This window comes from Schistocerca cancellata, chromosome 3, assembly GCF_023864275.1.
Source record: "Schistocerca cancellata isolate TAMUIC-IGC-003103 chromosome 3, iqSchCanc2.1, whole genome shotgun sequence".
NCBI lineage: Eukaryota > Metazoa > Arthropoda > Insecta > Orthoptera > Acrididae > Schistocerca > Schistocerca cancellata.
The window spans coordinates 706108317-706126380 of record NC_064628.1 but is presented as its reverse complement, the minus strand read 5'-3'; the positions used below and the strand labels follow the sequence as shown (position 1 = coordinate 706126380).

General features: G+C 45.4%; 58 non-coding genes across 58 annotated transcripts; 38 read left to right on the top strand and 20 right to left on the bottom strand.

The window, feature by feature from the left end:
• Positions 1 to 121: 121 nt before the first annotated feature.
• Trnaa-cgc (transfer RNA alanine (anticodon CGC)) lies at positions 122 to 193 on the bottom strand. The gene has a single exon. It is a non-coding gene; the product is annotated as a tRNA-Ala (tRNA).
• Positions 194 to 311: 118 nt separating this feature from the next.
• Trnaw-cca (transfer RNA tryptophan (anticodon CCA)) lies at positions 312 to 383 on the top strand. Its single transcript has one exon. It is a non-coding gene; the product is annotated as a tRNA-Trp (tRNA).
• A 318-nt stretch (positions 384 to 701) lies between these two features.
• Trnac-gca (transfer RNA cysteine (anticodon GCA)) lies at positions 702 to 773 on the top strand. The gene has a single exon. It is a non-coding gene; the product is annotated as a tRNA-Cys (tRNA).
• A 274-nt stretch (positions 774 to 1047) lies between these two features.
• Positions 1048 to 1119, bottom strand: Trnaa-cgc (transfer RNA alanine (anticodon CGC)). Its single transcript has one exon. It is a non-coding gene; the product is annotated as a tRNA-Ala (tRNA).
• A 118-nt stretch (positions 1120 to 1237) lies between these two features.
• Positions 1238 to 1309, top strand: Trnaw-cca (transfer RNA tryptophan (anticodon CCA)). The gene has a single exon. It is a non-coding gene; the product is annotated as a tRNA-Trp (tRNA).
• Positions 1310 to 1627: 318 nt separating this feature from the next.
• Positions 1628 to 1699, top strand: Trnac-gca (transfer RNA cysteine (anticodon GCA)). The gene has a single exon. It is a non-coding gene; the product is annotated as a tRNA-Cys (tRNA).
• Positions 1700 to 1973: 274 nt separating this feature from the next.
• Positions 1974 to 2045, bottom strand: Trnaa-cgc (transfer RNA alanine (anticodon CGC)). The gene has a single exon. It is a non-coding gene; the product is annotated as a tRNA-Ala (tRNA).
• Positions 2046 to 2163: 118 nt separating this feature from the next.
• On the top strand, positions 2164 to 2235 carry Trnaw-cca (transfer RNA tryptophan (anticodon CCA)). Its single transcript has one exon. It is a non-coding gene; the product is annotated as a tRNA-Trp (tRNA).
• Positions 2236 to 2553: 318 nt separating this feature from the next.
• On the top strand, positions 2554 to 2625 carry Trnac-gca (transfer RNA cysteine (anticodon GCA)). The gene has a single exon. It is a non-coding gene; the product is annotated as a tRNA-Cys (tRNA).
• A 274-nt stretch (positions 2626 to 2899) lies between these two features.
• Trnaa-cgc (transfer RNA alanine (anticodon CGC)) lies at positions 2900 to 2971 on the bottom strand. The gene has a single exon. It is a non-coding gene; the product is annotated as a tRNA-Ala (tRNA).
• Positions 2972 to 3089: 118 nt separating this feature from the next.
• Positions 3090 to 3161, top strand: Trnaw-cca (transfer RNA tryptophan (anticodon CCA)). The gene has a single exon. It is a non-coding gene; the product is annotated as a tRNA-Trp (tRNA).
• Positions 3162 to 3479: 318 nt separating this feature from the next.
• Positions 3480 to 3551, top strand: Trnac-gca (transfer RNA cysteine (anticodon GCA)). Its single transcript has one exon. It is a non-coding gene; the product is annotated as a tRNA-Cys (tRNA).
• Positions 3552 to 3825: 274 nt separating this feature from the next.
• Positions 3826 to 3897, bottom strand: Trnaa-cgc (transfer RNA alanine (anticodon CGC)). Its single transcript has one exon. It is a non-coding gene; the product is annotated as a tRNA-Ala (tRNA).
• Positions 3898 to 4015: 118 nt separating this feature from the next.
• Positions 4016 to 4087, top strand: Trnaw-cca (transfer RNA tryptophan (anticodon CCA)). The gene has a single exon. It is a non-coding gene; the product is annotated as a tRNA-Trp (tRNA).
• Positions 4088 to 4405: 318 nt separating this feature from the next.
• Positions 4406 to 4477, top strand: Trnac-gca (transfer RNA cysteine (anticodon GCA)). Its single transcript has one exon. It is a non-coding gene; the product is annotated as a tRNA-Cys (tRNA).
• A 274-nt stretch (positions 4478 to 4751) lies between these two features.
• Trnaa-cgc (transfer RNA alanine (anticodon CGC)) lies at positions 4752 to 4823 on the bottom strand. Its single transcript has one exon. It is a non-coding gene; the product is annotated as a tRNA-Ala (tRNA).
• A 118-nt stretch (positions 4824 to 4941) lies between these two features.
• Positions 4942 to 5013, top strand: Trnaw-cca (transfer RNA tryptophan (anticodon CCA)). The gene has a single exon. It is a non-coding gene; the product is annotated as a tRNA-Trp (tRNA).
• Positions 5014 to 5331: 318 nt separating this feature from the next.
• Trnac-gca (transfer RNA cysteine (anticodon GCA)) lies at positions 5332 to 5403 on the top strand. Its single transcript has one exon. It is a non-coding gene; the product is annotated as a tRNA-Cys (tRNA).
• Positions 5404 to 5677: 274 nt separating this feature from the next.
• Positions 5678 to 5749, bottom strand: Trnaa-cgc (transfer RNA alanine (anticodon CGC)). Its single transcript has one exon. It is a non-coding gene; the product is annotated as a tRNA-Ala (tRNA).
• A 118-nt stretch (positions 5750 to 5867) lies between these two features.
• Positions 5868 to 5939, top strand: Trnaw-cca (transfer RNA tryptophan (anticodon CCA)). Its single transcript has one exon. It is a non-coding gene; the product is annotated as a tRNA-Trp (tRNA).
• Positions 5940 to 6257: 318 nt separating this feature from the next.
• On the top strand, positions 6258 to 6329 carry Trnac-gca (transfer RNA cysteine (anticodon GCA)). Its single transcript has one exon. It is a non-coding gene; the product is annotated as a tRNA-Cys (tRNA).
• Positions 6330 to 6603: 274 nt separating this feature from the next.
• Trnaa-cgc (transfer RNA alanine (anticodon CGC)) lies at positions 6604 to 6675 on the bottom strand. The gene has a single exon. It is a non-coding gene; the product is annotated as a tRNA-Ala (tRNA).
• A 118-nt stretch (positions 6676 to 6793) lies between these two features.
• Trnaw-cca (transfer RNA tryptophan (anticodon CCA)) lies at positions 6794 to 6865 on the top strand. Its single transcript has one exon. It is a non-coding gene; the product is annotated as a tRNA-Trp (tRNA).
• Positions 6866 to 7183: 318 nt separating this feature from the next.
• Positions 7184 to 7255, top strand: Trnac-gca (transfer RNA cysteine (anticodon GCA)). Its single transcript has one exon. It is a non-coding gene; the product is annotated as a tRNA-Cys (tRNA).
• A 274-nt stretch (positions 7256 to 7529) lies between these two features.
• Positions 7530 to 7601, bottom strand: Trnaa-cgc (transfer RNA alanine (anticodon CGC)). The gene has a single exon. It is a non-coding gene; the product is annotated as a tRNA-Ala (tRNA).
• Positions 7602 to 7719: 118 nt separating this feature from the next.
• On the top strand, positions 7720 to 7791 carry Trnaw-cca (transfer RNA tryptophan (anticodon CCA)). Its single transcript has one exon. It is a non-coding gene; the product is annotated as a tRNA-Trp (tRNA).
• A 318-nt stretch (positions 7792 to 8109) lies between these two features.
• Positions 8110 to 8181, top strand: Trnac-gca (transfer RNA cysteine (anticodon GCA)). Its single transcript has one exon. It is a non-coding gene; the product is annotated as a tRNA-Cys (tRNA).
• Positions 8182 to 8455: 274 nt separating this feature from the next.
• On the bottom strand, positions 8456 to 8527 carry Trnaa-cgc (transfer RNA alanine (anticodon CGC)). The gene has a single exon. It is a non-coding gene; the product is annotated as a tRNA-Ala (tRNA).
• Positions 8528 to 8645: 118 nt separating this feature from the next.
• Positions 8646 to 8717, top strand: Trnaw-cca (transfer RNA tryptophan (anticodon CCA)). The gene has a single exon. It is a non-coding gene; the product is annotated as a tRNA-Trp (tRNA).
• A 641-nt stretch (positions 8718 to 9358) lies between these two features.
• Trnaa-cgc (transfer RNA alanine (anticodon CGC)) lies at positions 9359 to 9430 on the bottom strand. Its single transcript has one exon. It is a non-coding gene; the product is annotated as a tRNA-Ala (tRNA).
• Positions 9431 to 9548: 118 nt separating this feature from the next.
• On the top strand, positions 9549 to 9620 carry Trnaw-cca (transfer RNA tryptophan (anticodon CCA)). Its single transcript has one exon. It is a non-coding gene; the product is annotated as a tRNA-Trp (tRNA).
• Positions 9621 to 9938: 318 nt separating this feature from the next.
• Trnac-gca (transfer RNA cysteine (anticodon GCA)) lies at positions 9939 to 10010 on the top strand. The gene has a single exon. It is a non-coding gene; the product is annotated as a tRNA-Cys (tRNA).
• A 274-nt stretch (positions 10011 to 10284) lies between these two features.
• Trnaa-cgc (transfer RNA alanine (anticodon CGC)) lies at positions 10285 to 10356 on the bottom strand. The gene has a single exon. It is a non-coding gene; the product is annotated as a tRNA-Ala (tRNA).
• Positions 10357 to 10474: 118 nt separating this feature from the next.
• Trnaw-cca (transfer RNA tryptophan (anticodon CCA)) lies at positions 10475 to 10546 on the top strand. Its single transcript has one exon. It is a non-coding gene; the product is annotated as a tRNA-Trp (tRNA).
• A 318-nt stretch (positions 10547 to 10864) lies between these two features.
• On the top strand, positions 10865 to 10936 carry Trnac-gca (transfer RNA cysteine (anticodon GCA)). The gene has a single exon. It is a non-coding gene; the product is annotated as a tRNA-Cys (tRNA).
• A 274-nt stretch (positions 10937 to 11210) lies between these two features.
• On the bottom strand, positions 11211 to 11282 carry Trnaa-cgc (transfer RNA alanine (anticodon CGC)). The gene has a single exon. It is a non-coding gene; the product is annotated as a tRNA-Ala (tRNA).
• A 118-nt stretch (positions 11283 to 11400) lies between these two features.
• On the top strand, positions 11401 to 11472 carry Trnaw-cca (transfer RNA tryptophan (anticodon CCA)). Its single transcript has one exon. It is a non-coding gene; the product is annotated as a tRNA-Trp (tRNA).
• A 318-nt stretch (positions 11473 to 11790) lies between these two features.
• Positions 11791 to 11862, top strand: Trnac-gca (transfer RNA cysteine (anticodon GCA)). Its single transcript has one exon. It is a non-coding gene; the product is annotated as a tRNA-Cys (tRNA).
• A 274-nt stretch (positions 11863 to 12136) lies between these two features.
• On the bottom strand, positions 12137 to 12208 carry Trnaa-cgc (transfer RNA alanine (anticodon CGC)). The gene has a single exon. It is a non-coding gene; the product is annotated as a tRNA-Ala (tRNA).
• A 118-nt stretch (positions 12209 to 12326) lies between these two features.
• Positions 12327 to 12398, top strand: Trnaw-cca (transfer RNA tryptophan (anticodon CCA)). Its single transcript has one exon. It is a non-coding gene; the product is annotated as a tRNA-Trp (tRNA).
• A 318-nt stretch (positions 12399 to 12716) lies between these two features.
• Positions 12717 to 12788, top strand: Trnac-gca (transfer RNA cysteine (anticodon GCA)). The gene has a single exon. It is a non-coding gene; the product is annotated as a tRNA-Cys (tRNA).
• A 274-nt stretch (positions 12789 to 13062) lies between these two features.
• Positions 13063 to 13134, bottom strand: Trnaa-cgc (transfer RNA alanine (anticodon CGC)). The gene has a single exon. It is a non-coding gene; the product is annotated as a tRNA-Ala (tRNA).
• A 118-nt stretch (positions 13135 to 13252) lies between these two features.
• Trnaw-cca (transfer RNA tryptophan (anticodon CCA)) lies at positions 13253 to 13324 on the top strand. The gene has a single exon. It is a non-coding gene; the product is annotated as a tRNA-Trp (tRNA).
• A 318-nt stretch (positions 13325 to 13642) lies between these two features.
• On the top strand, positions 13643 to 13714 carry Trnac-gca (transfer RNA cysteine (anticodon GCA)). The gene has a single exon. It is a non-coding gene; the product is annotated as a tRNA-Cys (tRNA).
• A 274-nt stretch (positions 13715 to 13988) lies between these two features.
• Trnaa-cgc (transfer RNA alanine (anticodon CGC)) lies at positions 13989 to 14060 on the bottom strand. Its single transcript has one exon. It is a non-coding gene; the product is annotated as a tRNA-Ala (tRNA).
• A 118-nt stretch (positions 14061 to 14178) lies between these two features.
• On the top strand, positions 14179 to 14250 carry Trnaw-cca (transfer RNA tryptophan (anticodon CCA)). The gene has a single exon. It is a non-coding gene; the product is annotated as a tRNA-Trp (tRNA).
• A 318-nt stretch (positions 14251 to 14568) lies between these two features.
• Trnac-gca (transfer RNA cysteine (anticodon GCA)) lies at positions 14569 to 14640 on the top strand. The gene has a single exon. It is a non-coding gene; the product is annotated as a tRNA-Cys (tRNA).
• A 274-nt stretch (positions 14641 to 14914) lies between these two features.
• Trnaa-cgc (transfer RNA alanine (anticodon CGC)) lies at positions 14915 to 14986 on the bottom strand. Its single transcript has one exon. It is a non-coding gene; the product is annotated as a tRNA-Ala (tRNA).
• Positions 14987 to 15104: 118 nt separating this feature from the next.
• On the top strand, positions 15105 to 15176 carry Trnaw-cca (transfer RNA tryptophan (anticodon CCA)). Its single transcript has one exon. It is a non-coding gene; the product is annotated as a tRNA-Trp (tRNA).
• A 318-nt stretch (positions 15177 to 15494) lies between these two features.
• On the top strand, positions 15495 to 15566 carry Trnac-gca (transfer RNA cysteine (anticodon GCA)). Its single transcript has one exon. It is a non-coding gene; the product is annotated as a tRNA-Cys (tRNA).
• Positions 15567 to 15840: 274 nt separating this feature from the next.
• Positions 15841 to 15912, bottom strand: Trnaa-cgc (transfer RNA alanine (anticodon CGC)). The gene has a single exon. It is a non-coding gene; the product is annotated as a tRNA-Ala (tRNA).
• A 118-nt stretch (positions 15913 to 16030) lies between these two features.
• Positions 16031 to 16102, top strand: Trnaw-cca (transfer RNA tryptophan (anticodon CCA)). Its single transcript has one exon. It is a non-coding gene; the product is annotated as a tRNA-Trp (tRNA).
• A 318-nt stretch (positions 16103 to 16420) lies between these two features.
• On the top strand, positions 16421 to 16492 carry Trnac-gca (transfer RNA cysteine (anticodon GCA)). The gene has a single exon. It is a non-coding gene; the product is annotated as a tRNA-Cys (tRNA).
• A 274-nt stretch (positions 16493 to 16766) lies between these two features.
• Positions 16767 to 16838, bottom strand: Trnaa-cgc (transfer RNA alanine (anticodon CGC)). The gene has a single exon. It is a non-coding gene; the product is annotated as a tRNA-Ala (tRNA).
• Positions 16839 to 16956: 118 nt separating this feature from the next.
• Positions 16957 to 17028, top strand: Trnaw-cca (transfer RNA tryptophan (anticodon CCA)). The gene has a single exon. It is a non-coding gene; the product is annotated as a tRNA-Trp (tRNA).
• Positions 17029 to 17346: 318 nt separating this feature from the next.
• Positions 17347 to 17418, top strand: Trnac-gca (transfer RNA cysteine (anticodon GCA)). Its single transcript has one exon. It is a non-coding gene; the product is annotated as a tRNA-Cys (tRNA).
• A 274-nt stretch (positions 17419 to 17692) lies between these two features.
• Trnaa-cgc (transfer RNA alanine (anticodon CGC)) lies at positions 17693 to 17764 on the bottom strand. The gene has a single exon. It is a non-coding gene; the product is annotated as a tRNA-Ala (tRNA).
• Positions 17765 to 17882: 118 nt separating this feature from the next.
• Trnaw-cca (transfer RNA tryptophan (anticodon CCA)) lies at positions 17883 to 17954 on the top strand. Its single transcript has one exon. It is a non-coding gene; the product is annotated as a tRNA-Trp (tRNA).
• The last annotated feature ends 110 nt before the right edge of the window (positions 17955 to 18064 follow it).

Sequence of the window (18064 nt, the reverse complement as noted above, 5' to 3'; positions counted from 1 at the left end):
CGCCATGAGGTCGAACTGTACGAAATCCACTTGCTTGGGGGAAGAATCTTGTACACTGAATTTTATAGAATATGGTGATAGGCAAAAGTTTTCATGTACTGCTGCACGGAGAAACAAAAATTGGAGGAGCTGGGATTTGAACCCAGGACTTTCTGCATGCGAAGCAGACACTCTACCACTGAGTTACACCCCCGCCAGAGCAAGTACATCTGGGACGAGTCTCTCCTGGATACTACTGTCATTATTTCTTAGGTTTGAACGGTACAGTAAGTTTTCGAGGAACCTATTCATGACAAGACCTAAGCAGCGTCGACTCCGTGGCGCAACGGTAGCGCGTCTGACTCCAGATCAGAAGGTTGCGTGTTCAAATCGCGTCGGGGTCACAATGAAATTTTCGTTTACGAAAGCCATAGGCGAGTATGTCAGTTTAATCAGATACCAAACGATTACAAAGAACGGACGAACAGAACTTGCTTGAAAAAAGCTACTAGTGCAATTTTCGCATTCTGACATTAAGGTGAAGGCGCCGACTCGCACTTTCTCCAGGCGCGAGGTGTCTAGTATTTTTGATATTTATATCGTTTAACGCTAATATATAACTGAGAGATAATGATTACACGATATTTTGCTCGATTAGACGTCTTTAGCCAGGCAGAGTGTAATATTTTTCGTTAAGTTATGGGAATAGGAAGATCGTGAAAGGGGGTATAGCTCAGTCGTAGAGCATTCGACTGCAGATCGAGAGGTCCCCGGTTCAATCCCGGGTGCCCCCTTCATTTTTCAGTATCTCGAAAAAACAAAAGACGATTGTCGCGGTGAGTTGCAAATACATGTTTGAGATGCACTCCGCACGCCATACCGAAGGCTTTGGAGCAACATTTCAATGGGAGGATCGCAGCCAAGGGTCTTGCAGGTCATCGTCCTGCCGCCATGAGGTCGAACTGTACGAAATCCACTTGCTTGGGGGAAGAATCTTGTACACTGAATTTTATAGAATATGGTGATAGGCAAAAGTTTTCATGTACTGCTGCACGGAGAAACAAAAATTGGAGGAGCTGGGATTTGAACCCAGGACTTTCTGCATGCGAAGCAGACACTCTACCACTGAGTTACACCCCCGCCAGAGCAAGTGCATCTGGGACGAGTCTCTCCTGGATACTACTGTCATTATTTCTTAGGTTTGAACGGTACAGTAAGTTTTCGAGGAACCTATTCATGACAAGACCTAAGCAGCGTCGACTCCGTGGCGCAACGGTAGCGCGTCTGACTCCAGATCAGAAGGTTGCGTGTTCAAATCACGTCGGGGTCACAATGAAATTTTCGTTTACGAAAGCCATAGGCGAGTATGTCAGTTTAATCAGATACCAAACGATTACAAAGAACGGACGAACAGAACATGCTTGAAAAAAGCTACTAGTGCAATTTTCGCATTCTGACATTAAGGTGAAGGCGCCGACTCGCACTTTCTCCAGGCGCGAGGTGTCTAGTATTTTTGATATTTATATCGTTTAACGCTAATATATAACTGAGAGATAATGATTACACGATATTTTGCTCGATTAGACGTCTTTAGCCAGGCAGAGTGTAATATTTTTCGTTAAGTTATGGGAATAGGAAGATCGTGAAAGGGGGTATAGCTCAGTCGTAGAGCCTTCGACTGCAGATCGAGAGGTCCCCGGTTCAATCCCGGGTGCCCCCTTCATTTTTCAGTATCTCGAAAAAACAAAAGACGATTGTCGCGGTGAGTTGCAAATACATGTTTGAGATGCACTCCGCACGCCATACCGACGGCTTTGGAGCAACATTTCAATGGGAGGATCGCAGCCAAGGGTCTTGCAGGTCATCGTCCTGCCGCCATGAGGTCGAACTGTACGAAATCCACTTGCTTGGGGGAAGAATCTTGTACACTGAATTTTATAGAATATGGTGATAGGCAAAAGTTTTCATGTACTGCTGCACGGAGAAACAAAAATTGGAGGAGCTGGGATTTGAACCCAGGACTTTCTGCATGCGAAGCAGACACTCTACCACTGAGTTACACCCCCGACAGAGCAAGTACATCTGGGACGAGTCTCTCCTGGATACTACTGTCATTATTTCTTAGGTTTGAACGGTACAGTAAGTTTTCGAGGAACCTATTCATGACAAGACCTAAGCAGCGTCGACTCCGTGGCGCAACGGTAGCGCGTCTGACTCCAGATCAGAAGGTTGCGTGTTCAAATCACGTCGGGGTCACAATGAAATTTTCGTTTACGAAAGCCATAGGCGAGTATGTCAGTTTAATCAGATACCAAACGATTACAAAGAACGGACGAACAGAACTTGCTTGAAAAAAGCTACTAGTGCAATTTTCGCATTCTGACATTAAGGTGAAGGCGCCGACTCGCACTTTCTCCAGGCGCGAGGTGTCTAGTATTTTTGATATTTATATCGTTTAACGCTAATATATAACTGAGAGATAATGATTACACGATATTTTGCTCGATTAGACGTCTTTAGCCAGGCAGAGTGTAATATTTTTCGTTAAGTTATGGGAATAGGAAGATCGTGAAAGGGGGTATAGCTCAGTCGTAGAGCATTCGACTGCAGATCGAGAGGTCCCCGGTTCAATCCCGGGTGCCCCCTTCATTTTTCAGTATCTCGAAAAAACAAAAGACGATTGTCGCGGTGAGTTGCAAATACATGTTTGAGATGCACTCCGCACGCCATACCGAAGGCTTTGGAGCAACATTTCAATGGGAGGATCGCAGCCAAGGGTCTTGCAGGTCATCGTCCTGCCGCCATGAGGTCGAACTGTACGAAATCCACTTGCTTGGGGGAAGAATCTTGTACACTGAATTTTATAGAATATGGTGATAGGCAAAAGTTTTCATGTACTGCTGCACGGAGAAACAAAAATTGGAGGAGCTGGGATTTGAACCCAGGACTTTCTGCATGCGAAGCAGACACTCTACCACTGAGTTACACCCCCGCCAGAGCAAGTACATCTGGGACGAGTCTCTCCTGGATACTACTGTCATTATTTCTTAGGTTTGAACGGTACAGTAAGTTTTCGAGGAACCTATTCATGACAAGACCTAAGCAGCGTCGACTCCGTGGCGCAACGGTAGCGCGTCTGACTCCAGATCAGAAGGTTGCGTGTTCAAATCACGTCGGGGTCACAATGAAATTTTCGTTTACGAAAGCCATAGGCGAGTATGTCAGTTTAATCAGATACCAAACGATTACAAAGAACGGACGAACAGAACTTGCTTGAAAAAAGCTACTAGTGCAATTTTCGCATTCTGACATTAAGGTGAAGGCGCCGACTCGCACTTTCTCCAGGCGCGAGGTGTCTAGTATTTTTGATATTTATATCGTTTAACGCTAATATATAACTGAGAGATAATGATTACACGATATTTTGCTCGATTAGACGTCTTTAGCCAGGCAGAGTGTAATATTTTTCGTTAAGTTATGGGAATAGGAAGATCGTGAAAGGGGGTATAGCTCAGTCGTAGAGCATTCGACTGCAGATCGAGAGGTCCCCGGTTCAATCCCGGGTGCCCCCTTCATTTTTCAGTATCTCGAAAAAACAAAAGACGATTGTCGCGGTGAGTTGCAAATACATGTTTGAGATGCACTCCGCACGCCATACCGAAGGCTTTGGAGCAACATTTCAATGGGAGGATCGCAGCCAAGGGTCTTGCAGGTCATCGTCCTGCCGCCATGAGGTCGAACTGTACGAAATCCACTTGCTTGGGGGAAGAATCTTGTACACTGAATTTTATAGAATATGGTGATAGGCAAAAGTTTTCATGTACTGCTGCACGGAGAAACAAAAATTGGAGGAGCTGGGATTTGAACCCAGGACTTTCTGCATGCGAAGCAGACACTCTACCACTGAGTTACACCCCCGCCAGAGCAAGTACATCTGGGACGAGTCTCTCCTGGATACTACTGTCATTATTTCTTAGGTTTGAACGGTACAGTAAGTTTTCGAGGAACCTATTCATGACAAGACCTAAGCAGCGTCGACTCCGTGGCGCAACGGTAGCGCGTCTGACTCCAGATCAGAAGGTTGCGTGTTCAAATCACGTCGGGGTCACAATGAAATTTTCGTTTACGAAAGCCATAGGCGAGTATGTCAGTTTAATCAGATACCAAACGATTACAAAGAACGGACGAACAGAACTTGCTTGAAAAAAGCTACTAGTGCAATTTTCGCATTCTGACATTAAGGTGAAGGCGCCGACTCGCACTTTCTCCAGGCGCGAGGTGTCTAGTATTTTTGATATTTATATCGTTTAACGCTAATATATAACTGAGAGATAATGATTACACGATATTTTGCTCGATTAGACGTCTTTAGCCAGGCAGAGTGTAATATTTTTCGTTAAGTTATGGGAATAGGAAGATCGTGAAAGGGGGTATAGCTCAGTCGTAGAGCATTCGACTGCAGATCGAGAGGTCCCCGGTTCAATCCCGGTTGCCCCCTTCATTTTTCAGTATCTCGAAAAAACAAAAGACGATTGTCGCGGTGAGTTGCAAATACATGTTTGAGATGCACTCCGCACGCCATACCGACGGCTTTGGAGCAACATTTCAATGGGAGGATCGCAGCCAAGGGTCTTGCAGGTCATCGTCCTGCCGCCATGAGGTCGAACTGTACGAAATCCACTTGCTTGGGGGAAGAATCTTGTACACTGAATTTTATAGAATATGGTGATAGGCAAAAGTTTTCATGTACTGCTGCACGGAGAAACAAAATTTGGAGGAGCTGGGATTTGAACCCAGGACTTTCTGCATGCGAAGCAGACACTCTACCACTGAGTTACACCCCCGCCAGAGCAAGTACATCTGGGACGAGTCTCTCCTGGATACTACTGTCATTATTTCTTAGGTTTGAACGGTACAGTAAGTTTTCGAGGAACCTATTCATGACAAGACCTAAGCAGCGTCGACTCCGTGGCGCAACGGTAGCGCGTCTGACTCCAGATCAGAAGGTTGCGTGTTCAAATCACGTCGGGGTCACAATGAAATTTTCGTTTACGAAAGCCATAGGCGAGTATGTCAGTTTAATCAGATACCAAACGATTACAAAGAACGGACGAACAGAACTTGCTTGAAAAAAGCTACTAGTGCAATTTTCGCATTCTGACATTAAGGTGAAGGCGCCGACTCGCACTTTCTCCAGGCGCGAGGTGTCTAGTATTTTTGATATTTATATCGTTTAACGCTAATATATAACTGAGAGATAATGATTACACGATATTTTGCTCGATTAGACGTCTTTAGCCAGGCAGAGTGTAATATTTTTCGTTAAGTTATGGGAATAGGAAGATCGTGAAAGGGGGTATAGCTCAGTCGTAGAGCATTCGACTGCAGATCGAGAGGTCCCCGGTTCAATCCCGGGTGCCCCCTTCATTTTTCAGTATCTCGAAAAAACAAAAGACGATTGTCGCGGTGAGTTGCAAATACATGTTTGAGATGCACTCCGCACGCCATACCGAAGGCTTTGGAGCAACATTTCAATGGGAGGATCGCAGCCAAGGGTCTTGCAGGTCATCGTCCTGCCGCCATGAGGTCGAACTGTACGAAATCCACTTGCTTGGGGGAAGAATCTTGTACACTGAATTTTATAGAATATGGTGATAGGCAAAAGTTTTCATGTACTGCTGCACGGAGAAACAAAAATTGGAGGAGCTGGGATTTGAACCCAGGACTTTCTGCATGCGAAGCAGACACTCTACCACTGAGTTACACCCCCGCCAGAGCAAGTACATCTGGGACGAGTCTCTCCTGGATACTACTGTCATTATTTCTTAGGTTTGAACGGTACAGTAAGTTTTCGAGGAACCTATTCATGACAAGACCTAAGCAGCGTCGACTCCGTGGCGCAACGGTAGCGCGTCTGACTCCAGATCAGAAGGTTGCGTGTTCAAATCACGTCGGGGTCACAATGAAATTTTCGTTTACGAAAGCCATAGGCGAGTATGTCAGTTTAATCAGATACCAAACGATTACAAAGAACGGACGAACAGAACTTGCTTGAAAAAAGCTACTAGTGCAATTTTCGCATTCTGACATTAAGGTGAAGGCGCCGACTCGCACTTTCTCCAGGCGCGAGGTGTCTAGTATTTTTGATATTTATATCGTTTAACGCTAATATATAACTGAGAGATAATGATTACACGATATTTTGCTCGATTAGACGTCTTTAGCCAGGCAGAGTGTAATATTTTTCGTTAAGTTATGGGAATAGGAATATCGTGAAAGGGGGTATAGCTCAGTCGTAGAGCATTCGACTGCAGATCGAGAGGTCCCCGGTTCAATCCCGGGTGCCCCCTTCATTTTTCAGTATCTCGAAAAAACAAAAGACGATTGTCGCGGTGAGTTGCAAATACATGTTTGAGATGCACTCCGCACGCCATACCGAAGGCTTTGGAGCAACATTTCAATGGGAGGATCGCAGCCAAGGGTCTTGCAGGTCATCGTCCTGCCGCCATGAGGTCGAACTGTACGAAATCCACTTGCTTGGGGGAAGAATCTTGTACACTGAATTTTATAGAATATGGTGATAGGCAAAAGTTTTCATGTACTGCTGCACGGAGAAACAAAAATTGGAGGAGCTGGGATTTGAACCCAGGACTTTCTGCATGCGAAGCAGACACTCTACCACTGAGTTACACCCCCGCCAGAGCAAGTACATCTGGGACGAGTCTCTCCTGGATACTACTGTCATTATTTCTTAGGTTTGAACGGTACAGTAAGTTTTCGAGGAACCTATTCATGACAAGACCTAAGCAGCGTCGACTCCGTGGCGCAACGGTAGCGCGTCTGACTCCAGATCAGAAGGTTGCGTGTTCAAATCACGTCGGGGTCACAATGAAATTTTCGTTTACGAAAGCCATAGGCGAGTATGTCAGTTTAATCAGATACCAAACGATTACAAAGAACGGACGAACAGAACTTGCTTGAAAAAAGCTACTAGTGCAATTTTCGCATTCTGACATTAAGGTGAAGGCGCCGACTCGCACTTTCTCCAGGCGCGAGGTGTCTAGTATTTTTGATATTTATATCGTTTAACGCTAATATATAACTGAGAGATAATGATTACACGATATTTTGCTCGATTAGACGTCTTTAGCCAGGCAGAGTGTAATATTTTTCGTTAAGTTATGGGAATAGGAAGATCGTGAAAGGGGGTATAGCTCAGTCGTAGAGCATTCGACTGCAGATCGAGAGGTCCCCGGTTCAATCCCGGGTGCCCCCTTCATTTTTCAGTATCTCGAAAAAACAAAAGACGATTGTCGCGGTGAGTTGCAAATACATGTTTGAGATGCACTCCGCACGCCATACCGAAGGCTTTGGAGCAACATTTCAATGGGAGGATCGCAGCCAAGGGTCTTGCAGGTCATCGTCCTGCCGCCATGAGGTCGAACTGTACGAAATCCACTTGCTTGGGGGAAGAATCTTGTACACTGAATTTTATAGAATATGGTGATAGGCAAAAGTTTTCATGTACTGCTGCACGGAGAAACAAAAATTGGAGGAGCTGGGATTTGAACCCAGGACTTTCTGCATGCGAAGCAGACACTCTACCACTGAGTTACACCCCCGCCAGAGCAAGTACATCTGGGACGAGTCTCTCCTGGATACTACTGTCATTATTTCTTAGGTTTGAACGGTACAGTAAGTTTTCGAGGAACCTATTCATGACAAGACCTAAGCAGCGTCGACTCCGTGGCGCAACGGTAGCGCGTCTGACTCCAGATCAGAAGGTTGCGTGTTCAAATCACGTCGGGGTCACAATGAAATTTTCGTTTACGAAAGCCATAGGCGAGTATGTCAGTTTAATCAGATACCAAACGATTACAAAGAACGGACGAACAGAACTTGCTTGAAAAAAGCTACTAGTGCAATTTTCGCATTCTGACATTAAGGTGAAGGCGCCGACTCGCACTTTCTCCAGGCGCGAGGTGTCTAGTATTTTTGATATTTATATCGTTTAACGCTAATATATAACTGAGAGATAATGATTACACGATATTTTGCTCGATTAGACGTCTTTAGCCAGGCAGAGTGTAATATTTTTCGTTAAGTTATGGGAATAGGAAGATCGTGAAAGGGGGTATAGCTCAGTCGTAGAGCATTCGACTGCAGATCGAGAGGTCCCCGGTTCAATCCCGGGTGCCCCCTTCATTTTTCAGTATCTCGAAAAAACAAAAGACGATTGTCGCGGTGAGTTGCAAATACATGTTTGAGATGCACTCCGCACGCCATACCGAAGGCTTTGGAGCAACATTTCAATGGGAGGATCGCAGCCAAGGGTCTTGCAGGTCATCGTCCTGCCGCCATGAGGTCGAACTGTACGAAATCCACTTGCTTGGGGGAAGAATCTTGTACACTGAATTTTATAGAATATGGTGATAGGCAAAAGTTTTCATGTACTGCTGCACGGAGAAACAAAAATTGGAGGAGCTGGGATTTGAACCCAGGACTTTCTGCATGCGAAGCAGACACTCTACCACTGAGTTACACCCCCGCCAGAGCAAGTACATCTGGGACGAGTCTCTCCTGGATACTACTGTCATTATTTCTTAGGTTTGAACGGTACAGTAAGTTTTCGAGGAACCTATTCATGACAAGACCTAAGCAGCGTCGACTCCGTGGCGCAACGGTAGCGCGTCTGACTCCAGATCAGAAGGTTGCGTGTTCAAATCACGTCGGGGTCACAATGAAATTTTCGTTTACGAAAGCCATAGGCGAGTATGTCAGTTTAATCAGATACCAAACGATTACAAAGAACGGACGAACAGAACTTGCTTGAAAAAAGCTACTAGTGCAATTTTCGCATTCTGACATTAAGGTGAAGGCGCCGGCTCGCACTTTCTCCAGGCGCGAGGTGTCTAGTATTTTTGATATTTATATCGTTTAACGCTAATATATAACTGAGAGATAATGATTACACGATATTTTGCTCGATTAGACGTCTTTAGCCAGGCAGAGTGTAATATTTTTCGTTAAGTTATGGGAATAGCTCAGTCGTAGAGCATTCGACTGCAGATCGAGAGGTCCCCGGTTCAATCCCGGGTGCCCCCTTCATTTTTCAGTATCTCGAAAAAACAAAAGACGATTGTCGCGGTGAGTTGCAAATACATGTTTGAGATGCACTCCGCACGCCATACCGAAGGCTTTGGAGCAACATTTCAATGGGAGGATCGCAGCCAAGGGTCTTGCAGGTCATCGTCCTGCCGCCATGAGGTCGAACTGTACGAAATCCACTTGCTTGGGGGAAGAATCTTGTACACTGAATTTTATAGAATATGGTGATAGGCAAAAGTTTTCATGTACTGCTGCACGGAGAAACAAAAATTGGAGGAGCTGGGATTTGAACCAAGGACTTTCTGCATGCGAAGCAGACACTCTACCACTGAGTTACACCCCCGCCAGAGCAAGTACATCTGGGACGAGTCTCTCCTGGATACTACTGTCATTATTTCTTAGGTTTGAACGGTACAGTAAGTTTTCGAGGAACCTATTCATGACAAGACCTAAGCAGCGTCGACTCCGTGGCGCAACGGTAGCGCGTCTGACTCCAGATCAGAAGGTTGCGTGTTCAAATCACGTCGGGGTCACAATGAAATTTTCGTTTACGAAAGCCATAGGCGAGTATGTCAGTTTAATCAGATACCAAACGATTACAAAGAACGGACGAACAGAACTTGCTTGAAAAAAGCTACTAGTGCAATTTTCGCATTCTGACATTAAGGTGAAGGCGCCGACTCGCACTTTCTCCAGGCGCGAGGTGTCTAGTATTTTTGATATTTATATCGTTTAACGCTAATATATAACTGAGAGATAATGATTACACGATATTTTGCTCGATTAGACGTCTTTAGCCAGGCAGAGTGTAATATTTTTCGTTAAGTTATGGGAATAGGAAGATCGTGAAAGGGGGTATAGCTCAGTCGTAGAGCATTCGACTGCAGATCGAGAGGTCCCCGGTTCAATCCCGGATGCCCCCTTCATTTTTCAGTATCTCGAAAAAACAAAAGACGATTGTCGCGGTGAGTTGCAAATACATGTTTGAGATGCACTCCGCACGCCATACCGAAGGCTTTGGAGCAACATTTCAATGGGAGGATCGCAGCCAAGGGTCTTGCAGGTCATCGTCCTGCCGCCATGAGGTCGAACTGTACGAAATCCACTTGCTTGGGGGAAGAATCTTGTACACTGAATTTTATAGAATATGGTGATAGGCAAAAGTTTTCATGTACTGCTGCACGGAGAAACAAAAATTGGAGGAGCTGGGATTTGAACCCAGGACTTTCTGCATGCGAAGCAGACACTCTACCACTGAGTTACACCCCCGCCAGAGCAAGTACATCTGGGACGAGTCTCTCCTGGATACTACTGTCATTATTTCTTAGGTTTGAACGGTACAGTAAGTTTTCGAGGAACCTATTCATGACAAGACCTAAGCAGCGTCGACTCCGTGGCGCAACGGTAGCGCGTCTGACTCCAGATCAGAAGGTTGCGTGTTCAAATCACGTCGGGGTCACAATGAAATTTTCGTTTACGAAAGCCATAGGCGAGTATGTCAGTTTAATCAGATACCAAACGATTACAAAGAACGGACGAACAGAACTTGCTTGAAAAAAGCTACTAGTGCAATTTTCGCATTCTGACATTAAGGTGAAGGCGCCGACTCGCACTTTCTCCAGGCGCGAGGTGTCTAGTATTTTTGATATTTATATCGTTTAACGCTAATATATAACTGAGAGATAATGATTACACGATATTTTGCTCGATTAGACGTCTTTAGCCAGGCAGAGTGCAATATTTTTCGTTAAGTTATGGGAATAGGAAGATGGTGAAAGGGGGTATAGCTCAGTCGTAGAGCATTCGACCGCAGATCGAGAGGTCCCCGGTTCAATCCCGGGTGCCCCCTTCATTTTTCAGTATCTCGAAAAAACAAAAGACGATTGTCGCGGTGAGTTGCAAATACATGTTTGAGATGCACTCCGCACGCCATACCGAAGGCTTTGGAGCAACATTTCAATGGGAGGATCGCAGCCAAGGGTCTTGCAGGTCATCGTCCTGCCGCCATGAGGTCGAACTGTACGAAATCCACTTGCTTGGGGGAAGAATCTTGTACACTGAATTTTATAGAATATGGTGATAGGCAAAAGTTTTCATGTACTGCTGCACGGAGAAACAAAAATTGGAGGAGCTGGGATTTGAACCCAGGACTTTCTGCATGCGAAGCAGACACTCTACCACTGAGTTACACCCCCGCCAGAGCAAGTACATCTGGGACGAGTCTCTCCTGGATACTACTGTCATTATTTCTTAGGTTTGAACGGTACAGTAAGTTTTCGAGGAACCTATTCATGACAAGACCTAAGCAGCGTCGACTCCGTGGCGCAACGGTAGCGCGTCTGACTCCAGATCAGAAGGTTGCGTGTTCAAATCACGTCGGGGTCACAATGAAATTTTCGTTTACGAAAGCCATAGGCGAGTATGTCAGTTTAATCAGATACCAAACGATTACAAAGAACGGACGAACAGAACTTGCTTGAAAAAAGCTACTAGTGCAATTTTCGCATTCTGACATTAAGGTGAAGGCGCCGGCTCGCACTTTCTCCAGGCGCGAGGTGTCTAGTATTTTTGATATTTATATCGTTTAACGCTAATATATAACTGAGAGATAATGATTACACGATATTTTGCTCGATTAGACGTCTTTAGCCAGGCAGAGTGTAATATTTTTCGTTAAGTTATGGGAATAGGAAGATCGTGAAAGGGGGTATAGCTCAGTCGTAGAGCATTCGACTGCAGATCGAGAGGTCCCCGGTTCAATCCCGGGTGCCCCCTTCATTTTTCAGTATCTCGAAAAAACAAAAGACGATTGTCGCGGTGAGTTGCAAATACATGTTTGAGATGCACTCCGCACGCCATACCGAAGGCTTTGGAGCAACATTTCAATGGGAGGATCGCAGCCAAGGGTCTTGCAGGTCATCGTCCTGCCGCCATGAGGTCGAACTGTACGAAATCCACTTGCTTGGGGGAAGAATCTTGTACACTGAATTTTATAGAATATGGTGATAGGCAAAAGTTTTCATGTACTGCTGCACGGAGAAACAAAAATTGGAGGAGCTGGGATTTGAACCCAGGACTTTCTGCATGCGAAGCAGACACTCTACCACTGAGTTACACCCCCGCCAGAGCAAGTACATCTGGGACGAGTCTCTCCTGGATACTACTGTCATTATTTCTTAGGTTTGAACGGTACAGTAAGTTTTCGAGGAACCTATTCATGACAAGACCTAAGCAGCGTCGACTCCGTGGCGCAACGGTAGCGCGTCTGACTCCAGATCAGAAGGTTGCGTGTTCAAATCACGTCGGGGTCACAATGAAATTTTCGTTTACGAAAGCCATAGGCGAGTATGTCAGTTTAATCAGATACCAAACGATTACAAAGAACGGACGAACAGAACTTGCTTGAAAAAAGCTACTAGTGCAATTTTCGCATTCTGACATTAAGGTGAAGGCGCCGACTCGCACTTTCTCCAGGCGCGAGGTGTCTAGTATTTTTGATATTTATATCGTTTAACGCTAATATATAACTGAGAGATAATGATTACACGATATTTTGCTCGATTAGACGTCTTTAGCCAGGCAGAGTGTAATATTTTTCGTTAAGTTATGGGAATAGGAAGATCGTGAAAGGGGGTATAGCTCAGTCGTAGAGCATTCGACTGCAGATCGAGAGGTCCCCGGTTCAATCCCGGGTGCCCCCTTCATTTTTCAGTATCTCGAAAAAACAAAAGACGATTGTCGCGGTGAGTTGCAAATACATGTTTGAGATGCACTCCGCACGCCATACCGAAGGCTTTGGAGCAACATTTCAATGGGAGGATCGCAGCCAAGGGTCTTGCAGGTCATCGTCCTGCCGCCATGAGGTCGAACTGTACGAAATCCACTTGCTTGGGGGAAGAATCTTGTACACTGAATTTTATAGAATATGGTGATAGGCAAAAGTTTTCATGTACTGCTGCACGGAGAAACAAAAATTGGAGGAGCTGGGATTTGAACCCAGGACTTCCTGCATGCGAAGCAGACACTCTACCACTGAGTTACACCCCCGCCAGAGCAAGTACATCTGGGACGAGTCTCTCCTGGATACTACTGTCATTATTTCTTAGGTTTGAACGGTACAGTAAGTTTTCGAGGAACCTATTCATGACAAGACCTAAGCAGCGTCGACTCCGTGGCGCAACGGTAGCGCGTCTGACTCCAGATCAGAAGGTTGCGTGTTCAAATCACGTCGGGGTCACAATGAAATTTTCGTTTACGAAAGCCATAGGCGAGTATGTCAGTTTAATCAGATACCAAACGATTACAAAGAACGGACGAACAGAACTTGCTTGAAAAAAGCTACTAGTGCAATTTTCGCATTCTGACATTAAGGTGAAGGCGCCGACTCGCACTTTCTCCAGGCGCGAGGTGTCTAGTATTTTTGATATTTATATCGTTTAACGCTAATATATAACTGAGAGATAATGATTACACGATATTTTGCTCGATTAGACGTCTTTAGCCAGGCAGAGTGTAATATTTTTCGTTAAGTTATGGGAATAGGAAGATCGTGAAAGGGGGTATAGCTCAGTCGTAGAGCATTCGACTGCAGATCGAGAGGTCCCCGGTTCAATCCCGGGTGCCCCCTTCATTTTTCAGTATCTCGAAAAAACAAAAGACGATTGTCGCGGTGAGTTGCAAATACATGTTTGAGATGCACTCCGCACGCCATACCGAAGGCTTTGGAGCAACATTTCAATGGGAGGATCGCAGCCAAGGGTCTTGCAGGTCATCGTCCTGCCGCCATGAGGTCGAACTGTACGAAATCCACTTGCTTGGGGGAAGAATCTTGTACACTGAATTTTATAGAATATGGTGATAGGCAAAAGTTTTCATGTACTGCTGCACGGAGAAACAAAAATTGGAGGAGCTGGGATTTGAACCCAGGACTTTCTGCATGCGAAGCAGACACTCTACCACTGAGTTACACCCCCGCCAGAGCAAGTACATCTGGGACGAGTCTCTCCTGGATACTACTGTCATTATTTCTTAGGTTTGAACGGTACAGTAAGTTTTCGAGGAACCTATTCATGACAAGACCTAAGCAGCGTCGACTCCGTGGCGCAACGGTAGCGCGTCTGACTCCAGATCAGAAGGTTGCGTGTTCAAATCATGTCGGGGTCACAATGAAATTTTCGTTTACGAAAGCCATAGGCGAGTATGTCAGTTTAATCAGATACCAAACGATTACAAAGAACGGACGAACAGAACTTGCTTGAAAAAAGCTACTAGTGCAATTTTCGCATTCTGACATTAAGGTGAAGGCGCCGACTCGCACTTTCTCCAGGCGCGAGGTGTCTAGTATTTTTGATATTTATATCGTTTAACGCTAATATATAACTGAGAGATAATGATTACACGATATTTTGCTCGATTAGACGTCTTTAGCCAGGCAGAGTGTAATATTTTTCGTTAAGTTATGGGAATAGGAAGATCGTGAAAGGGGGTATAGCTCAGTCGTAGAGCATTCGACTGCAGATCGAGAGGTCCCCGGTTCAATCCCGGGTGCCCCCTTCATTTTTCAGTATCTCGAAAAAACAAAAGACGATTGTCGCGGTGAGTTGCAAATACATGTTTGAGATGCACTCCGCACGCCATACCGAAGGCTTTGGAGCAACATTTCAATGGGAGGATCGCAGCCAAGGGTCTTGCAGGTCATCGTCCTGCCGCCATGAGGTCGAACTGTACGAAATCCACTTGCTTGGAGGAAGAATCTTGTACACTGAATTTTATAGAATATGGTGATAGGCAAAAGTTTTCATGTACTGCTGCACGGAGAAACAAAAATTGGAGGAGCTGGGATTTGAACCCAGGACTTTCTGCATGCGAAGCAGACACTCTACCACTGAGTTACACCCCCGCCAGAGCAAGTACATCTGGGACGAGTCTCTCCTGGATACTACTGTCATTATTTCTTAGGTTTGAACGGTACAGTAAGTTTTCGAGGAACCTATTCATGACAAGACCTAAGCAGCGTCGACTCCGTGGCGCAACGGTAGCGCGTCTGACTCCAGATCAGAAGGTTGCGTGTTCAAATCACGTCGGGGTCACAATGAAATTTTCGTTTACGAAAGCCATAGGCGAGTATGTCAGTTTAATCAGATACCAAACGATTACAAAGAACGGACGAACAGAACTTGCTTGAAAAAAGCTACTAGTGCAATTTTCGCATTCTGACATTAAGGTGAAGGCGCCGACTCGCACTTTCTCCAGGCGCGAGGTGTCTAGTATTTTTGATATTTATATCGTTTAACGCTAATATATAACTGAGAGATAATGATTACACGATATTTTGCTCGATTAGACGTCTTTAGCCAGGCAGAGTGTAATATTTTTCGTTAAGTTATGGGAATAGGAAGATCGTGAAAGGGGGTATAGCTCAGTCGTAGAGCATTCGACTGCAGATCGAGAGGTCCCCGGTTCAATCCCGGGTGCCCCCTTCATTTTTCAGTATCTCGAAAAAACAAAAGACGATTGTCGCGGTGAGTTGCAAATACATGTTTGAGATGCACTCCGCACGCCATACCGAAGGCTTTGGAGCTACATTTCAATGGGAGGATCGCAGCCAAGGGTCTTGCAGGTCATCGTCCTGCCGCCATGAGGTCGAACTGTACGAAATCCACTTGCTTGGGGGAAGAATCTTGTACACTGAATTTTATAGAATATGGTGATAGGCAAAAGTTTTCATGTACTGCTGCACGGAGAAACAAAAATTGGAGGAGCTGGGATTTGAACCCAGGACTTTCTGCATGCGAAGCAGACACTCTACCACTGAGTTACACCCCCGCCAGAGCAAGTACATCTGGGACGAGTCTCTCCTGGATACTACTGTCATTATTTCTTAGGTTTGAACGGTACAGTAAGTTTTCGAGGAACCTATTCATGACAAGACCTAAGCAGCGTCGACTCCGTGGCGCAACGGTAGCGCGTCTGACTCCAGATCAGAAGGTTGCGTGTTCAAATCACGTCGGGGTCACAATGAAATTTTCGTTTACGAAAGCCATAGGCGAGTATGTCAGTTTAATCAGATACCAAACGATTACAAAGAACGGACGAACAGAACTTGCTTGAAAAAAGCTACTAGTGCAATTTTCGCATTCTGACATTAAGGTGAAGGCGCCGACTCGCACTTTCTCCAGGCGCGAGGTGTCTAGTATTTTTGATATTTATATCGTTTAACGCTAATATATAACTGAGAGATAATGATTACACGATATTTTGCTCGATTAGACGTCTTTAGCCAGGCAGAGTGTAATATTTTTCGTTAAGTTATGGGAATAGGAAGATCGTGAAAGGGGGTATAGCTCAGTCGTAGAGCATTCGACTGCAGATCGAGAGGTCCCCGGTTCAATCCCGGGTGCCCCCTTCATTTTTCAGTATCTCGAAAAAACAAAAGACGATTGTCGCGGTGAGTTGCAAATACATGTTTGAGATGCACTCCGCACGCCATACCGAAGGCTTTGGAGCAACATTTCAATGGGAGGATCGCAGCCAAGGGTCTTGCAGGTCATCGTCCTGCCGCCATGAGGTCGAACTGTACGAAATCCACTTGCTTGGGGGAAGAATCTTGTACACTGAATTTTATAGAATATGGTGATAGGCAAAAGTTTTCATGTACTGCTGCACGGAGAAACAAAAATTGGAGGAGCTGGGATTTGAACCCAGGACTTTCTGCATGCGAAGCAGACACTCTACCACTGAGTTACACCCCCGCCAGAGCAAGTACATCTGGGACGAGTCTCTCCTGGATACTACTGTCATTATTTCTTAGGTTTGAACGGTACAGTAAGTTTTCGAGGAACCTATTCATGACAAGACCTAAGCAGCGTCGACTCCGTGGCGCAACGGTAGCGCGTCTGACTCCAGATCAGAAGGTTGCGTGTTCAAATCACGTCGGGGTCACAATGAAATTTTCGTTTACGAAAGCCATAGGCGAGTATGTCAGTTTAATCAGATACCAAACGATTACAAAGAACGGACGAACAGAACTTGCTTGAAAAAAGCTACTAGTGCAATTTTCGCATTCTGACATTAAGGTGAAGGCGCCGACTCGCACTTTCTCCAGGCGCGAGGTGTCTAGTATTTTTGATATTTATATCGTTTAACGCTAATATATAACTGAGAGATAATGATTACACGATATTTTGCTCGATTAGACGTCTTTAGCCAGGCAGAGTGTAATATTTTTCGTTAAGTTATGGGAATAGGAAGATCGTGAAAGGGGGTATAGCTCAGTCGTAGAGCATTCGACTGCAGATCGAGAGGTCCCCGGTTCAATCCCGGGTGCCCCCTTCATTTTTCAGTATCTCGAAAAAACAAAAGACGATTGTCGCGGTGAGTTGCAAATACATGTTTGAGATGCACTCCGCACGCCATACCGAAGGCTTTGGAGCAACATTTCAATGGGAGGATCGCAGCCAAGGGTCTTGCAGGTCATCGTCCTGCCGCCATGAGGTCGAACTGTACGAAATCCACTTGCTTGGGGGAAGAATCTTGTACACTGAATTTTATAGAATATGGTGATAGGCAAAAGTTTTCATGTACTGCTGCACGGAGAAACAAAAATTGGAGGAGCTGGGATTTGAACCCAGGACTTTCTGCATGCGAAGCAGACACTCTACCACTGAGTTACACCCCCGCCAGAGCAAGTACATCTGGGACGAGTCTCTCCTGGATACTACTGTCATTATTTCTTAGGTTTGAACGGTACAGTAAGTTTTCGAGGAACCTATTCATGACAAGACCTAAGCAGCGTCGACTCCGTGGCGCAACGGTAGCGCGTCTGACTCCAGATCAGAAGGTTGCGTGTTCAAATCACGTCGGGGTCACAATGAAATTTTCGTTTACGAAAGCCATAGGCGAGTATGTCAGTTTAATCAGATACCAAACGATTACAAAGAACGGACGAACAGAACTTGCTTGAAAAAAGCTACTAGTG